Source organism: Aristolochia californica, unplaced genomic scaffold (assembly GCF_029961685.1).
Source record: "Aristolochia californica isolate CCGP_79_NKW_82.1479 unplaced genomic scaffold, dmAriCali1.0.hap1 SCAF_3, whole genome shotgun sequence".
NCBI lineage: Eukaryota > Viridiplantae > Streptophyta > Magnoliopsida > Piperales > Aristolochiaceae > Aristolochia > Aristolochia californica.
The window spans coordinates 16,328,912-16,347,490 of NW_027181992.1; the positions used below are offsets into that span (position 1 = coordinate 16,328,912).

Consider the following 18,579-nt stretch of genomic DNA (forward strand, 5'->3'; position numbering starts at 1 on the left):
TTTCTTGTCTTATTAATTTTAAAATAACGCTACTCGCAGAACAAGATGGAAGATCACGCGGCACATCGTGTGTCAGCTTCATGTTGGCTGAGCTCGGATCTGATAGTCTATGGATGGCCCAGCAAATTCCTGGTCTCACATGATTTGTTGGACTTCTCCTTGGTGGAGGGGTTTTGATGGTTCTAGAATGGGAAAGGAATGAGTAGGTGAGATCTGCTCAAGTGCAAGTCCATTTTTTTCTTCCAGAACACAAGCAGGCAAGCCTCTTTGCCAATTTTTCTCCTAGTTTGGTTTAATTACTTTGACAAAAACACAGCAGCAACTAACAAGGTTTCTTCTTTATTTCCAAATTGTATCCTGTACAGTAAACCATTTGCCACTCTGACTTTATGTACATCAGGCATCAAATCCAAAAACACTTCCAAAAAGCTCATGCTTGCATCTTCAAGGAGCTCTTGTTTAGTTAAACCTTGCAAAAACATATAAATTCACTCCCCAAAACAAATTGTAGGTAAAGAACTACCCTTCATACAGCTAGTTTATTCTCCAATATTCTAACTTGCTTGGTTCACAAACAAAATACTCTCCATTTCAATCCCGTTCAGCTTCCTTCCTAATCAAAATCATCAGCCTCTGGAAATGTGATTTGTTAGCAGTAAAATCTTCACGTTTCTCATAGTACATGGCAATGAATACTTTCCCGGTGATTTTCTGAGAAAACCAAACCCATAGCAAATGGGGCCATCATTTCCTAAATTCATTTTTATTCCAATAGAATCTTGATGGAAGAGTTGATTGTTCTGTTTGTGAGATGGCCTCAATTAAGATGGAAATATGAACAAATTGGTCATGGGGATCAGGTGAGGCATAGTGGTTAAAGGAGTAACCATTGAACAGTGAGAATAAAGAAATGTGAAACAAACAAACTACAGGTAATCTTACAAAAGATAAATTGTGCAGCATCAAACTTGGTTGATGAAAGAGTTAAAAGTAACAGTGTGATTGGGTTTAAGACTGATAAAAACTCTCTCCTCTTTGTTCCCTTCTCTTAGAAGTCCATGTTTTTACAGAGAAAACTTCTCAGAAGTCTACGCTTTTGCACAGTAACTTTTTCTCACATTTCCTTTTCTCTGCCCTTTCTCTCAGACAAAAGGGCCTAAATGATTGAGCACGAGAGCTCAAAAATCTCTGCTGACCACGACTAAATAAAAATGTACTTCCCTGACAAAGGTCAATATTCACAGTCGTGAATATTAAAAAAAGCTCAGTATAAGTAATTTGGGAAGAGCAACCACTTACCCATAATGAGTGTCTTATTTGGGAAGAACATTCAGCACTTGAATACTCGATTTACAGCAGCTTCTATGTAACCCCATCCATCTTCTGACTCTGGACCCACCCAATAACCAACAATTATTGTATGCCTGTTGGAAAGTACACTTGGGCTATCTAAATTTGCTTCAAAGATATGTTGTCTAGGTGCCAACCGATACAAAAGATGACCAGGATACACTGGCGTGCAGTTTCCACTAACCAACTTGGGCGATTTCCACAGCTTCATTCCTGCAAATACACACATCTGCATGATAACCAGTTTACTTGCAGCAAATAAAAAGCACACTACTCTAAAAAGTTCTTCTAGCAGCACACAACATTCAAAGAGACCAAACAAAGATGCAAATCAAGAAAAAGAAGTCTCTCAGCACAAGATTGATCTTTACCTGAAATAATAAAACAAAAACATCAAAGAAGAAAAGCTAAAGTAGATAATAAGTAATCCTGGAGATGTGTATTGGTGGAAGCTCATCTGAACAAAATCATATTATCCTTAAAGAATGTAAAACTAATTATTTTTAACTATTTTAATAGGTTCTGAGAAGCAACGCTCGGACCGGTCAAGCGAAGGGGAACTGCAGATAGTGTGTCAATTGTCTTCTGCAAACCAAGTAAGCTGAGAAAGGAAAAAACAGCTCATGCAACATGATCATATTACTGAATAACAAAACAGGAAATAAAATACTTCCAACAGTCTGATGTGTGAACAGAATATGCAATTGACAGGAGATGGTCGAAATTATTAAGGATAAAGGGAGGTTTTATGATAATATTTAAGGATAAGGCCCACATTGAATTCAGATGATATTTGTATGATCAGTGCTTTTGTTGAACAAACTTTTAGGAACTATGCTACTCCTTTTAGTTGAATGACGAAAGTGGAATATGTTGTACTTTGCATGGCATAGCAAATAAATAACCATAAATAGTACACTGGCACAGGAGACAGTTTATTAAGTGCTCACTAATTTATCTGTAAACATGGGAAAATATCATGTTTGACCTAAGCAAACAAGCTCTCTTAGCATTTTTGCACGATAAAGATATGAACATGTTGAAGAATAGTCATAGAAGAGTCTAACATGACTCTCACAACAAGAAGTCTCACAAAACAACAATTCACGTGACAGAGTCTTACAAAAGTCTCACGAGAGGAAGTCGTACAGAAATGTCTCAGTTAAAAGATATTTTAATTATTATAATCTTCTATTTATTTTTGAAATAGTTTGTCTATTTATATTCAGTTGTTTAATTATTCTAAGACTTATCTTTAAGAGTTAAGACTTTATGTGTAACTAGTACATGGATAATTTAATTATAATATGATTCAACTTGTTTTCTCTATTATAAATAGAGGCTCATCATACTCAGTTAATATCAAGTTAGTGAATTATTTTTTTTCTCCTGAAATTCAAATGTACAATTAACAGACCTCTCTCAAGAACTCGAAGACTCAAAATTCTGTCAAAAACAAAGCTCCTTGCCAGCAATGCCTGTTGACGAATGCCCTGTGAACATTGAAAGAAGAAAAAGATAATGGCAGAGGTGATAATGATGGTTGAATGCCCAGTGAACATTGAAAGAAGAAAAAGATAATGGTGATTATGATAATGATAATGATGATGATGATGATGAAAGAGCAACTGCAATGTAGAAAAAGGAAATGGAGGATGCAATCAAATTGTGTACTACAGTGAAGACAATTTCCCATGCCTTCAAAGATCATTCATGTCACAGAAAATATTGTTAGCAATAGTTAATGCAATCAAACAAAAGGTTATATCTCTGATATTCACTTTCTTCTTTGGCAAAAAATAAAATACAGGCTTCATAGAACTTGCAAGGAACCATTCATGTTGTCCCAGTTGTAGGCCAAACATATAGCCCAGGCCGAAGTTAACAAGAGAAGAATGTTCATTCTGGTTTAACAAAGCCGTTATTAGTTTACTAAAAAAAAAAAAAAAGCCGTTGTTAGTCTCTATAAAATATCACACTTGGGATTTTTTAACTTTTTAGAACCATGAGAAAGAGAATTCAGTAAAGGAGCTCAAAGAGAACGTAAAGAATAAGATCAGGTATAAGCAAAGAAGATATAAAGCCCAAAACTACAAGAGAGGCGAAAATGAAAAGCTATAAATTGTAAGCATACAATAAAAACCATGGTAAAACTAACCTATAATCCAAACATAAAGGGAGAGAGCTGCCGATAGCAATAGCATGCTAATTTCTGAACACAAACTACAGGATGCAACCATAAAATCCCATTCTTGAAGACGAAAATTAAAAGAAGAAATAGGTTTCAGCCTCCACGGCCATTATGAGCATGTCAACTCTTACACAAAAAGTTATTCGTTACTAGATCTTTGTTCTTTGTCCTCACAAAATCTCCCTAGTTCTCTTCTTTCTGTTGTTTTTCCAAAAGGTCCACCAATCTCTAGTTGTACAAGTACTCCATGTTTCAGGCCAGTTGTCTAAAAGTGAGAGTTTTTATGAGTAAAAGGATAATCCTAGAGTGGTTTCAGATTGTTAAGAGACACCCATGTGTGTAAGGGTAGCATGGCTAGTAAATAAGGAAAACTTTCATAGAGATGGCAAAGAGTTGTAATTAAGCAAATTAGTGTATGTCCTCTTGTCTTTTTCCTTCTGAAACATGTAGCCCTAAGAGCATAATAATCATTGTAAACACCTTCAATAACTATAAATACAACATCAAGGCATGGGGTAGAGCATTCAAGTCTCTTCCTCTTGGCTCAAATTTGTCCATACACCTCTCTTTTCCTCTTCCTTCTCTCCCTTGATTTTTTTCTCTCCTTTCTCCCAAGAACTAAGGTTCCTTTCTTCTCTCCTCTTGAAATCTTTTGTGTTTATGTGTTGGCCCTAGAAATCAATATGGTATGAGAACAGGCAAAGATCTGAGATGGAAAAAGAGAAGAAGATGGAGAAGAAAAGGAGAGAGAAGAAGAAGAAAAGAAAAGGTTTTCATTCCCTTTAGTTTCTTTCCCAATTCCTATTTTTATTGGTTTTCTCATCTCTTTTACCATATATTTTATATAGCAAATTATATACCATTGTAAATATCTCTGAGACTAGTTTTCAACTCAAAAAGAATTGTTGGAATCAGATTTTTCTAGAAAGAGAAATCGACACCTGAAGCAGCAAAAGTTAAGCAGAAGAAAAGTTTCATGTAGGAACAGACAGCGTCAACTTTCTGAATGGTTTGTACCAACATGACTAAGGATTTATATTGAGAATTATATCTCAAAAGAAAGATATGTTAGTCCACTTTCTATCCCAATAAATTGTTTCTTAATATGATCTTTCTAGAGAGAGATCCATATTGGAAGAATCAAAGGTCATGTTAGTATCTTGTTAGATGAGCAAACCTGAATTAAAGCCGAATTTTTTGCTTCATTTTTTGAGTTGCTATTGATGGTTAAGTTTCCTATTTTTTTTTTTCAAATTTTAGTCCAGATTTCACCAATTTAAGTGTCTTTCCTATTTAAAAGATTTCTTTCTTTGATCTCACATTATATTAGTTTCCATAAGAGAAGTTTTTCCCTAAATGAGTTTAGTTTCTTTTTTAACAAAGTCTGAAAATTTTGAATTAGAAAGTCTTGTTTCTTTATTCTAAATTCCAAATATTTTAGTATCTTAAATCTCCTTTATTCCAGAATTTATCTCTTGAATATTTTCTTTCTGAATTGGTCAAGGTGTGTTAAAAACTAATTGCATTATATGAGAAGTCTAATTTTAGAAAGTTTTCATTATTATGTTTTATCTCAAAAATTTCTTATTGGAGATTTTTTTTATCTCACTCTTGGGTTATACTTTGTCAAATTTATTAAGTTATTTCAGTACTATCCCTACAGTCTCCTTTTTATTACAAAGGTAATTATTTTCTCTTCCTTTAATAACCCATTACCCTTTTACTTGGTTGCCTTTTTCCTATCGTGCATTTTTTACTCTCGTTTATCCTCTTAGGCCAACCCTTTGGTGCGTTGTTTTGGTTGGTCCTTTTTTTATATACGGGTGTTGTAAGTCCATTGAGATTTTTTTATTTGTGTCCTTTGGGTTTTTATCGCCGTCCTTTGAATGACAGGCATTACCCCTCTTTAGTGATTATTATCACTATTATATTCAAAATCCTTTGAGGATGGTTTCGACTCCTGCTTTATCACCCATGTTTTTTACTTTTTGAGAGTAAGTGTCCGATCGAGTACTTATCCTTGAGACACCTTGATGGACAAGATAATTACTACAACTGTTTTTCATTTCAAGCTGGGATCATTACCATTACCTCCCAGCTTGAGGGGGAGAATAGAAGGAAAAATATGAAGGATGGGGTAGGTGACAAAATCCACCGTGAAGGATTCTACAAGTTGAATCAAGTCAGGTCACGTTCATTACTCTATTGATTTGATGTACGTCCTCTACTTATTTTCTTTACGTGTAAAAATTTAGATTGGAAGTCGAGGGTTGCAGTGGTTGCACCTCCTTCTGAATTCCACGTTTAAGAAGAAGAAGTATAATCTATAATGAAGAATTCCATGTATTGTGGTAATCAAATTTTACGTGACTAAAATATCTAGTAAGGGAGAGAACAATATTAGAACAAAATGAAGACTACAAGAACAAGATGAATCAAAGAAAGGCAATCAAAGAAAGGGGGGTTTGTCAATTTGACGCAGGAGATGAACTTCAGCTGCACTACTCGGTTCATCTCCTGACGTCGTTAGTGGAGCACCAGTGCCTGATTCATGTTGATGAATCAAATGAATCCGAAAATCATCTCCACGGTTTAATTTCAGGAATATGGGTTCCGTAGTATATTGTGAAACACCGGATGAAGCGGGCGGGAAGCGTCGAACCCTCATCGAATTTTTTTTTTCAATCTCTCTCTCCCGCACTCTTCCCTCTCTCGGTCTCCTTCTCTTGTCTCTTCTTCCTCCGAAAATTTTTCCTCCCTCTCGGCCTCCGTCTCCCTTCTGCCTCTCTTTTCCCTTCTCCCTCTCGCCGCCGCCTGTCGCCGTCGACTCCCGTAGCCTCACCCTCGTCTCATCGTACCCCAACCAGAGCAGCTGTTCTGAACACTCTCCTGTTGTCGTCACCCGCCTACCACTGCATGCTGCCGTTAGATCAGCTGGCCACCGCTCTCGCCGGCGCTTCACAGAACCCCCCCGAATACCTAAGTTGAGGGAGAAAACTATTTTCCCCCCTCAACGCCCCATCCCGCACAGCGTGTGAACTCTCATGTGCTATTTAAAAAAAAAAATCCTGTTCTTTGCCATTGTTTTTCCTTCGGACAATGCAACTTTTCCTCCGCCTCTAGTGCTACCTTTCCTCCGCATGATGCAATAATACATAAAAATATAGTGCGTTAAAGTTAGCATTTGATCAATTTTTTCTGTTTATTTATTTATTTTTTATAATTAATCATGTGCACAGTTAATTCGCTCACGTAATTACTGCATTAATGTACAAGAAACTGCAATCATTAAATAATATAATATATAATTTAATTAATTAGTATATTTATATATTTTAATTATACATTAAATTACTTATTCGTGTAGTAATCATGTTTGTTTTACCTAATTTGGGGTTTAAGTATTATGTTTTAATTAAGTATACTATTATAAGTTACTCATTCTCTTGTTTTTTATATTTTTCTCATTTTGGGGCACTAATATTAGAAACTGTTTTCTAGTGCACACGAACTCGTCCACACTAACACCAAGTTTGAAGTTGAATTTCATGTAGATGGATAAAATGAATTTGAAGTAGGAGATGAAGATGAAGTTCAAATTTTAAGTTTGTTGACTAACCCCCCACAAAATTTCTTTTTCAAACACAAATTTTTTTACTAAAATTATTTCTAAAGTGAAGTTACAAACACTAGTTTGAGGGGGTGTGTAGGGGTGGCAGGGCTAATAAATGAGGAAAACTTTCATAGAGATGGTATAGAGTTGTAATTATGCAAGCTGGTGTATGGCCACTTATGCCTTTTTTCCTTTTGAAGCATGTATCCCTAAGGGCATTGTAATCATTGTAAACACCTTCACACAACTATAAATACAATCTCAAGGCATGGGGTAGAGCATTCAAGCCTCTTCCTCTTGGTTCAAATTCGTCCATACACCTTTCTTTTCCTCTTCCTTCTCTTCCTTGGTTTATTCTCTCCTCTCTCCCAAGAGCTAGGGTTCCTCTCTTCTCTCCTTCCCTCGATTTTTTGTGTTTATGTGTTGGCCTTAGAAATCAACACATATTAAAAATATCATATGCTAATTAGTTGAGAAGAGGCCTCTAAACTTAGGCTTGTCATTTTGGGAGGACATAGACCAACTTCAACATAGTACCAAAGTTAGCTCAAGCATATATTTCTGTTCTATGTGGCCTCTTTGTTTGTTTTCCAAGGCTTGCAAGTCTATGTTCTCCAAGTCTTCATTCAATCGACAATTTAGGCCTGGACATAAGGGGGAGTTGATGGGTAAAAAGGCCATCGATTTACGTACATATACTTCATATATCAGGCTAGTTGTTTAAGATTGAGAATTGTTCCATATTAGGGAATAGTCCCACATACATTTGTGCTTGAAAAATCCTTTGCTCATTTGTCAAGAAGAGGTCTCCTAATTTCAGGTAATCATTTTGGAAGGAATTGACCCAACTTTAATACTTCCTTCTTTAGAAAGATAAGCTCCCTTTCAATAGTAAAGATGACGACAGTCAAAAAAAAATTCTATCAAGAGATTGATTTCATTTCTGCAATCAACAAAACTAGTCCAAAATACAACAATCTCAAAACCAAATACACTCTTTTCATTAGTAAAAATAAAAACACTCAAAATATTGATGGAAATGTTTTCCAAACTAAATACTTAATGAATGTATTATGGAAATTTTTTTTTTGAACTGATCTATTATGGAAAATATTAATGGTAATGTTTTCCAAACTAACTAATTGACTTACAAAACCTATCCATAATAAAAAAAAATATCATCTATCTCAAGATGAGAAACAAGTGAACAATGAGTTATTAGAAGATTGTCAAAAGGAGATGAAGTATTATGCAAACACGTCCTATAGAGAAGAAATAGTGCAAATAAATAAAAAAAGCAAGCAAGGAAAAGACTAAAACAAGTTCACATGGTTCAACAATTTATCTATATCCACTGTTATGCTTTCTTGTTCTTCCTTTTTTGGCAATAGCATACCAATAGTACAAAATGGAGAAAACCAACCTCACATGCCTTACAAACAAGAAGACTTACCGCATACTCATAATAAAAGGGACCCTCTTCTTTGTTATATTTTTGTTTCTACAACACGCCAATTGACATGGAGGGAGACAATCGACGGGCAAATAAACTCCTACCTTATATGGAGCCACGAAGATACAGCCCAACAACGCAATTGATGGTATCTTCCACACTACCAAATTTGCAATTGAATCCACGATTGTTCCTGTGAATCCAAAGGCACCAAGAGATATGTGCTAAGCATGCCAAAAGGAGCAGCTTTCCCAAGTAGTGCCCTGTGCTCCATGCAGCAAGAGTCCATCCCCTAATGTGCCTGTATGCCGAGGAGATTGGGAAATTGCCATTATTTGCAGGCATGAAGATCATCTTGTCTCGAACATGATTCCAGAGATATCGCAAATATCAGATGTTTCCTCATCATCAAGACCTCGGCATAAATGAAGGTTCCAAGCTCTAGTATCCCGAATGGCAACAACAATAACATCCAGGCGCATGGTGATCTGCAACAGGCATTGTAGTGATCCCAATCCACTCTACCAATCCAGAACTGAATTTTACCACCATCACAACGAAGTAGTGCACTACCAATTCAAATACAGCAAGGAGGAGAAACAAAGACATCCAGAGAGGGGATAGCCAATTGTGACTTCCTCCCCGAGTCCACCAGTCGCCATCCCAACGAAGCTTTGCAGTAATCATAGGCCTCCACATGTTGGTAGGGCAAGTATTGAATTTCCAAAGCCATTTAAGCAAGATTGCCTGATTCATATCCTTGGTAAGGCGAATACCCAGTCCACCAAGAGATTTAAGCAAGCAAACCTCCTTCCAAATCACTAGATGATACTTAAATGCACTCCCAGTACCTTGAAGTGGAAACGTTTTTTGATGACTTCAATGCGATTACAAATTAATGTTGGGCATACCATGAAGGACAGGTAGTAATTTGGGAGCCCTGCAATGCAAGAATTAAGAAGAGTAAGTCTTTCAGCATTAGAGAGAAGTCTCCCCCTCCAAGTAGCTAGTCTTTCAACCGTTGGGAACCACAAGTTCTTCTGCAATCTGTTGTCAAATAGACGAAGGCCAAGATAGGTGGTAGGGGGAGAGACTAGGGAACAACCAAGATAGTCAGCCATAGATTGAAGTTCCTCAGGATCAATGTGATCTTGTGCCAATTGATATGTTACCTAGAGGAAAGCTCGAATAGCCCAAGGAGAGCTTTGATCTGCCTAATCTGCTCCATAGTGTCTTCCCCAAAGCAAATTGTATCGTCAACAAACTAAAGTAGGGGGACATCAAATTCCATACGTGTGGAGATAGGTCTGATCCATCCAGCTTATTTGGCTGAATACACCATGGAAAATATGTATTCTGTAATGTTATTGAGTAGCATAGGAGAGAGAAGATCACCCTACCTAATACCTTTGAAGCCTTTAACGAATCCACTCCATTGAGCAGGAGAGAATAAGAAGAAGAGGAGACAACTTTTAATCTAAAACCTCTACTATTGTGCAAATCCCATACTCCCAAGCATATCATCAAATAGCAGCCAGTTGACTCCGGTCAAAAGCCTTCTCAAGGTCGAGATTAAAGGTAAATCGAGGCAACCCAGATCTTTTGAAGAAATCAATGATTTCATGAACAACCATGGTAGAATCTAAAATATTCCATCCCTTCACAAAGGCACTCTGACCTCTGTATATCACCTTTGGAAAAGCCAATTTATTGCTTGTTTCCTCATCAACAAGATGTCTTCCTCAGTTCTTGGAGGAAAAATTTCTTTACAGGTGTTGATGCCATCTAGCCCCTTATTTCCGTTGTCTCCTCAGAGTGTTTGGATGCATTTACTTTGCACATGTTTTTGGTCCTTCCGGGAATAAACTATCTCCCGTGTAGTAAAATGCATTTTTTTGGAATATTCTTGTAGTCAGGGACACAAATGTTTTTGTTCTTCTACTAGGAAGACATTTGTATGTGCCAATGAAACATTTTTTGAGAATACTCCATTCTTCACTTCACTCTCTACAAATGCATCCCCAAGTCCTATAGGTCCAGAGACTGTTGTCCCTATTGCAGTGGAGGATGTGTTCCCATTCCTCCATTTGATGCCACTTTAGAGAAACCGTTGCAAGTATATCAAAAAGTGACTCAACATCAATTTTGCATGGCGGCTGATCTACTCTCTGCTTGTGTTAGTTTCATCCCGTGGGGGCTTTGGAATGAGCATAATCGAAAATGATTCGATGCAAAAAGTGAATCTACATATCGGGTTGCGGACCAAGTGTTGGATTATTTATCTACTTGGCTTATGACTAAGAAATCTTTCTCTTCTTTTTTGGGCACCCCTATCAGTGAAAACTGGAGAAATTTGATTATGTTGTACTCTGGGACAAAGATCCCGGTTTTGCAAGAATGGACTCCTCTTGAACCCGGTTACCTTAAGTTAAACTTTGATGGCTCGTCTCTTGGTAATCCTAGAATTTTTGGTTTCGGAAGAGTTATTTCAGATCATTCCGGCAATCAGCTTTTCTCTTATGCCAGCCCTCTAGGCATATCCGACTCTACGTTTGCAGAGCTTCATGGCCTCCTCTCCGGTCTCCGCATCTTCAGAGACAAATGCAGTGATCCTCTTCATATTGAAAAAGACTCAAAAAGTGGTTATTGGTTGGTGTGAGAGTGCATCCCCTCCCCCGTGGCGGCATTGGGATACCTTTCGGGAAATTTAAGAAATTACCTCAATTATATCTTGTATTTGGTCTCACATTCCGAGATCCACAAATTCGGCAGCAGATGTGCTTGCCAGGTAGAGAGCTACCCTACAATCGTTGGTTGTAAGGGACTTGCTCCCTCAAATCTTGTACTTTCTCTCATTTTATTAATATATCTTTTTCAAAAAAAAAAAAAAAAAATCAACCTCCAGGTCCTCTCACATCAACTCATAAATCCTCCTTGCCTGCTAATCCTGAGGTGAGTAACTTAAACCTTCCTATTGCACTTCATCAATAATGAAGTAACTTTGACAGAGCCTCCGTCACTGATGTTTTAACTAGGTTTTATGCAGATCTATATTCCAAGGAGTGTTCTTACAGGCCCAAACTTCAGCATCTTCCCTTTGCCAAAATTTCCAATGTTGTCGCCTCTTTCCTAGAATTGCCTTTCTCCAACAATGAGATTGAACTTGTTGTGCTGAGTTTGGCATGTGACCGTGCTACCAGCCCGGATGGGGTATAACTTTTAGGAGTATAGGGCTTCCTTTATCACTCTTGTGCAAAAAAAAAGTTAATGTGGAGCACCCAGGTGACTTTCGTCCTATAAATCTTATTTCCAGTACTTATAAGATTATTGCAAGATTGCTTGCCCACAAACTAAAGGCTCTCCTCCTCCTAGTTATTCATCATGGACAAGGGGCGTATGCAATGAAATTATGGATTTAATTCCCACATTACCTGTATTTGGTCCCAAATTCCTAGGTCAACTAATCATGTTGCTGATATGCTTGCTAAGCAAGAAACCTCCCTCCAATCCCTTATTGTAAAGGGTGTGCTCCCCTAGCTTGCTTGTTGTTGTTTCTTTGTTTTGCTCAATAAAATCTCACTTTCTCAAAAAAAAAAAAAAATCCAAAGGTTTGGCAAAATGTATCAAACTTGTGGGTCATGTATTCTAGACCATTGCTAGTGCAAAGGACATGAAATGATGCATTAAACTGGATCTTTATTTCATTGTAAAAATTTTGGAATACATTGAATACTTCAGATTTCTTCTGTAGGCGATACACCCAGGTACATCTACTAAAATCATTAATAAAGGAAACAAAGTACTTATGACCAAAGACAATGGACACGGGACAGGATACCCATACATCTAAGAGAACAATTTCAAATAGACTTGTGCTTTTAGTTTTGCTCAAGGTGAACATAGTCCAATGTTTGCCCAACTAACACAAATCACACTCAAAAGATAAACTGGAAGGAAAATCTAGAGGCAACAGAATCAACTTTGCTGAAAAAGGATGCCGCTAAAGTCGTGATACTACAAAATGTAAAGCATGTAAAGGAGGTTGTGAGTGTCCTTCCAGATGAAAAAGTCCGCCCCTTCTCACGCCTAGAACTACTCAAGATTGGTTTCTCAGCATGTAAAGAAGGTTTTGAGTGTCCTTCCAGATGATAAAATCACAAATAAGATGGATAAAAGGATACTAAGTAGTTCATGGACTTTGTAAGCTGACTTATTGACAACAAAAGAGAAAATTTAGAAAAGTAACACTGACTACGGTGACATAAAAGGGGCAAGAACTAGTGTACCCCTTCCCTAAACAGATGACACTAATCCATCAGCTAAGGAAACAAAGTTGACATTAGGAGACTCTTTTAAAGTAGAAAACATGGAAGACATACCTGATATATGAGTTGTAGTTCCTGAGGCCAAAACCCAAGTGAAAGTAGGACACACATGTAGAGCAGACGTACCTAAATTAGCGAGTGTGGTTGTATGAGTGAAAGACTGAGCCACAGTGGCTGAAGAGGAGGCAGTAGTCAACTGGGCCATGCGCTGAAGCAACTGTTGCACTTCATCTAATGCTCAAGGTACGCTATTTGCTATAGGTACGGGGGGGGCATATCAGTACTCTCATGCACAAGAGAGTTGGCCCAAGTGGGTTTACCAAACTTTCCCCAACACTTATCAAAAAACTATTTTGTACGGCCATAGTGAGCACATTTCATGTCTGGGCTAGCATCACATTTCCTCTACCTCTACCTTGACTATCTCTTCCTCTGGCTCTAGTACTTCCACTTCTGCCCCTGGGCGACTCTGAGGAACCTAGAATATTTAGTGCAAATACAAAAACACCAGTCACATCTTTACTTCCATGGGCTACAATAGCATTTTGTGTATGCAAATTCGGCTATAAGCTAGGGATAAGACTGAACATCTTCTAAGGCCAATAGCTGTGCCCTAATAGTGTCAAATTCTGACCCTAAACTATCCAAAAATTTTGCAATGTGCACTTGTCCATGTTGTTTTCTTGTTTCCATTCCATCAACAGTAAAGGGATGGAATATATTCACCTCCTGCAATATACCAACCAACTCATTTGTAGCAGTCTATGACAAACCTCTGACCTCTCTTGAGGCCAAAGTATCACTAGTATTTTCATCAAAAGAGAAAACACATAAGAAAGAGGAAAACCCTATTAAAAAAAAAAGCAAACAATGAATGATAATGAATGACCTACAAGGGATGACGATCAAAGTCATTCTGCAGATGCGGAGACCATGTTAAGGTAAAAATAGATGTTTCCAGATGATGCTCAAAGTATCAAAGAGAGCAGTCTCTCAAACAGTTTAAAAGATGTGATTCCTTCCTTCGGTGCTCGTTTGAAATTGTTCCGGAACAAGACCAAATAACCAATAGATATTCTGTTTTAATACCGCGATACCTAAACCATTACATACAACAAAATCTACGAGAAAGAAAAAATACTATACTTTACAGTGCTCGACTGGCACATAAATTGGGGGGAGCAAAACTAGAAAAAAATATAAACTTCGTGACTATTGTAACAGATATGCAGTCTGGGAGGTGTCAACATGAACATGAAAAATTGTCACTATAATGACATCAAAGTGTTTCTTCGTTCTCCCAAGCTTTGGATTTGAACTTCTACATTATCGTTACAACTCGGAAGTAAAATGCTCAGCTGAAGCGGAAAAGAAAACAGTCGCTTATCCTCAACAAACCATCCATGCGCTTATCTCCCTCTTCACGATACGCACAACATAGAAACTAAGATAAAGGATATTAAGCTTTGATATTCAAAGATGATGTTTTAACTTACCGGTGCTGGCACCGTGGTTGAAAGGAGAAAGCACCCTGCGGAAGAGCCAATACAGGACGACCACACCATGATCTTCTCCTCTCTTGCTTAACCGGAAAATACAAAGGGGCGGATTCGACAGTCGACACGATAGGAGCTCCTTCGCTACTAACTACAAGCTGCTTCGCTAGAAGTCTTCTTAGCTTATACAAAGGAGCGGATACGACAGTCGATACGATAGGAGCTCCTTTGCTACCTCAGCGCGGTGCCCAAGGCTCTGCTGAAGCTCGAGCTCTGTACATATGGCCATTGGTCATTTGAATTTATCGACAATACACTAAATGTTAGTGATATTACCATCATCTAACCAATTGTTCTGATATTACCAGTTTACTTTTAGCACGAAAATGCCCTTTCATATGGTAGACTCCTCGGAAGTATATGGCCCATACATGAGGTTGGGGCATATTTTTGTATAGTGGTATTTTTGTACTATACTCTATCCATCTAGGGCTAGTATAAATATGCATTATATAACCCTAATTGAAGTTAGTGAATTTTTCAACCGTCGCTTCGGTGGATGTAGACACACCGCCGAACCACCATAAAATCTTTTGATCTTCTTCGTTCTTCCTTGATTCTTCATTAATCATATCATTATAAAAGGAAAGAGGGGTTTTCACGCATCAACTCCAACTCCGATGAAGTTTCTCCAACTTGACCAAGGACCTGGTTTTTCCCCAACCCCACAATTGATCTCTCCCTAGTCCCCTCATTATGTTTTCAAATTCGATGCCCCAAAACTCCAATGAAGTTTCTCCATCTTCCACCAACAACCTTCAACCTCCATATTCTTACTAGGGATCTCTGACCTACAAATAGCAATCCATCTCTAGATAAGTAACTTCTCTCTCATTTCCTTCATTTTGTTTATTATATAAAATTGGCCACAATCATTGGCCACTCCACTTAGCTTTTTGTTGAATTTAGGACCCCATGAATAATACCTTAAGCAAGGGGAGAGAGAAAGAAAAAAGGGAAAAAGAGACAGGCTCTCGGGTAGAGAGAGAAGAGAAGAAAAATAAAAGAGATTAGAGAGAGAGCACTTCACACGAGAGAGGAGGAAAAAAGAAGAGACTTGCTTGATTAATTCCGAGGTACGATCACCTCTATTTATAGTTGAGGAGGTGATAGAGTTCATGTACAAGTAATCTTAGGACTCCTAATTACATTCCAACTAGAACTTTCTAAGATAAGTCTATCATGATAAGATTACATTATCTATTTAAGAGACTACTTTAACTCAACTTCTAACTCTTCTTTAATCACTTGAACCAAGATAGAAAGCCAACTCATGATCTTATCTTCGTGGGTCCTACATGATCTTCCAGCTCATGTTGATAGAGATACCAGCTCGTAGTATCATTGAGGGTCTCACTTGATATTCAAATCTTCTATTTAATTCCAGCACATGTTCCTTATCTCTTTGCTTGAACCACTTTGTATGAGGACTCTGGTTGACACCTCTCGAGCTCATGGTGGGTCCCACCAGCTTGTGTAGCCATGGTGGGTCCCACATTGTAACACTTTCCTCTATTTTTATTCTCCGCTTTGTAGCTCAAGAACCAAAGTACAACTTGAGCTTAATGTTGGGAGGACATTAGTCTCAAAATCTCATTCCACCAAGTTTTGTTAATAAAAAATATTTGTAATTAACAATATTCTTTGAGTTAAGTGTGAACATATTCTTTGGCCTTAGCAATTCGAACAGCGAAAGTGAAGAATGAACAAAAAAAAAAAAGATCAAGAGCATCCAAATAGTCTCATGCCAAGCATTTGAAGAAACCAACCAGAAGAAGCACCATTTGTATGATCCTTGCCAATATTTGAATGAAGACTAATAGGCTTGAGCAAGAAGCAATTTAGACATCCAAATGATTGAACAAACAAGAAATTAAAGAAAAGAGTTTCAAGCCACTTGTGTGCACAAGTTAGGTCTCAAAATCTTATATGAGTGACCTACCATAGTGCATAACAACTCAAACTAAAGTTTTTATGTTTTATAAATTCCATCAAGTATTTATCAGATTTTTGAAGAGCACAAAAAGGATCATTTTAAAAATGTAAAAGACCCATTGAAAGCAAAAATCCCAAGTTTTGGTTGAGCAAGTGTGAAATGCCCTCAAGTTAAGTCAACTCCACCTTAAGGGGAGTGGACTCAAGCTCTAATAGCTAGTTTAAACTACTTTTAGATGGCCTTTAGTCGGAGTCAACTCAACCTCTAACAATAACTTAAACTGCTCTTGGGTGCACCTCGAGTCCACTTGACCATTGGGAAAACTATTCTTTTGCCTACTTTTTATAGGTGCCTTGAGTCAAGTCATATAGACGGGCTGAGTCAACCCCCAATGGTAAAAAAATCCAGGTAGTTTGATTTTTTGGCTATATAAATAACCCCAATGAAGCATTTGATGAGCAAGTATTAGGAGAAATCTCTCGAAACTAAAAACTTGCTTATGTTCCTCAAATCATAATGAAGAGCCACTCTCTCAAACATCATTTTACTTTCAAATCATCCAAGAATATCAAATTCAATTTCAAATCTCTCTCATCTATTGTTCGTTTAAAAATCTTTAGCACACTGAACTTTTTTTTTAAATATGAGACTGTTATGGACTCCATAGCATCCCAAGTTATCAACAGGTGTAGGAATTAAATTATTTCCCTTTCCATGTATGTTAAAGTTGGTTTGGTTTGGTTTGGATGCAATTTGGTGTGAACCAATTGACCCATGGGTGTAAGTTGCATTTTTGTCCCCAAACATATTTATTGGGACGGAAAGCTGAATGAAGGCAAGCATTGAGTAAATTAATTTTAGCCAGGTCGGATTCTCCCTCAGAGGTCCAGGTCAAGCTTCCTTCAAAGCTCAATCCATTCCATTCTGATTCCACCATTACATGTTCAAAGAACAGGAGTTCTCTTCTAGCGTCAACAGTCAATCTGGAAGGAAGAGAGGGAAGAAGGGTGACAAGATCCATGGCCCGGGAAGATCCCAACATCTTGGTATCAGACATGTCCACCCTTGGAGATTCCTCTTCCCTGGAGGATTTCCGTCAGCTTATGGATGCAAATCGTCAACGATTAGATGTAGGTATTGATGATCTTCGTACTTCAATGGAGACCATGAATACGACACTAGAGCTCCTTCTCCGGCGACTTGATGAAGGTGGGGGTCGCGGACCGCCGCCGCCAGCAGCCTATTCCCCATCGGCTGAGCACCACCAGCCACCACCACCTCCTCCACCACCGCCGCGCCACCCCCGTCCACCTATGGCACCTCACGCCCAGTGCCCAAATTCGGTTCCCAGGTATGTGAAACTGGACTTTCTGACATTTGATGGGTCTAAGGACCCCTTGATATGGTTACACAAATGTGACCAGTTCTTTTACCATCAAAAAACATCGACGGATGATCGGTCTAGTTGGCCGCATACCATATGCTCGATGAAACGCTCCTATGGTTCCACCAATTCCGAAATGAACATTTGGTTCAGAATTGGGAGACATTTAGACAATCTTGCATGATGAGGTTTGGTCCTCCAGCCATTAGCAATTTGCTGGGCGAATTGATAAATTTTAAACAGACAGGCCCACTTGATGTGTACCAAAAGACCTTCCAGGAACGTTTGACCAGAGCTTGCAATATTGTCAGGCCCTCCCAGTATGTTCAAATATTTACTGCTGGCTTAACTGAGGCCCTGCGTCTGGAGGATGAATTACATGGCCCTAGAGATTTGGACCACGCTATGAATCTGGCCAGGACAATTGATACTAAATAGCATGTTCTAAAGGACTCACTGATCAGAAAACCAGTTTGGCCAAGCAGGGCAAATACCACTACGCCATCACCCAATTCAGGGCCTCCACGTACAAGTCCTACTGCAGCCCGGCGTGTAGAGAGTTGTTCCTCCACGCCACCAGTCCCTTACATAAAAAAATTAAATAGACAAGAGATGAAACAGAGGAGGGCCAAGGGCCTTTGTTTTAATTGTGATGATGTTACGGTCTCGGGTCATGGATCGAGTAACACGGCATAGAACTTGAGACTCCAGCACTCAGAATTAAAGCTCACTTCACGTCAAGGGTCTGTATGTGAGTCTTTCTCTTGACCA

General features: G+C 38.3%; 1 long non-coding RNA gene across 2 annotated transcripts; it reads right to left on the reverse strand.

Moving 5' to 3' along the window:
- Window positions 1–904: 904 nt before the first annotated feature.
- LOC137960422 (uncharacterized) lies at window positions 905–14,655 on the reverse strand. 2 transcript variants are annotated; one of them, XR_011114158.1, is made up of 4 exons: window positions 14,429–14,655; window positions 2,768–2,843; window positions 1,300–1,563; window positions 905–1,221 (listed from the first exon to the last, which is right to left on the reverse strand). It is a non-coding gene; the product is annotated as an uncharacterized lncRNA (long non-coding RNA). The 2 variants fall into 2 exon arrangements; XR_011114157.1 differs by having other exon boundaries at window positions 905–1,563.
- Window positions 14,656–18,579: the final 3,924 nt, after the last annotated feature.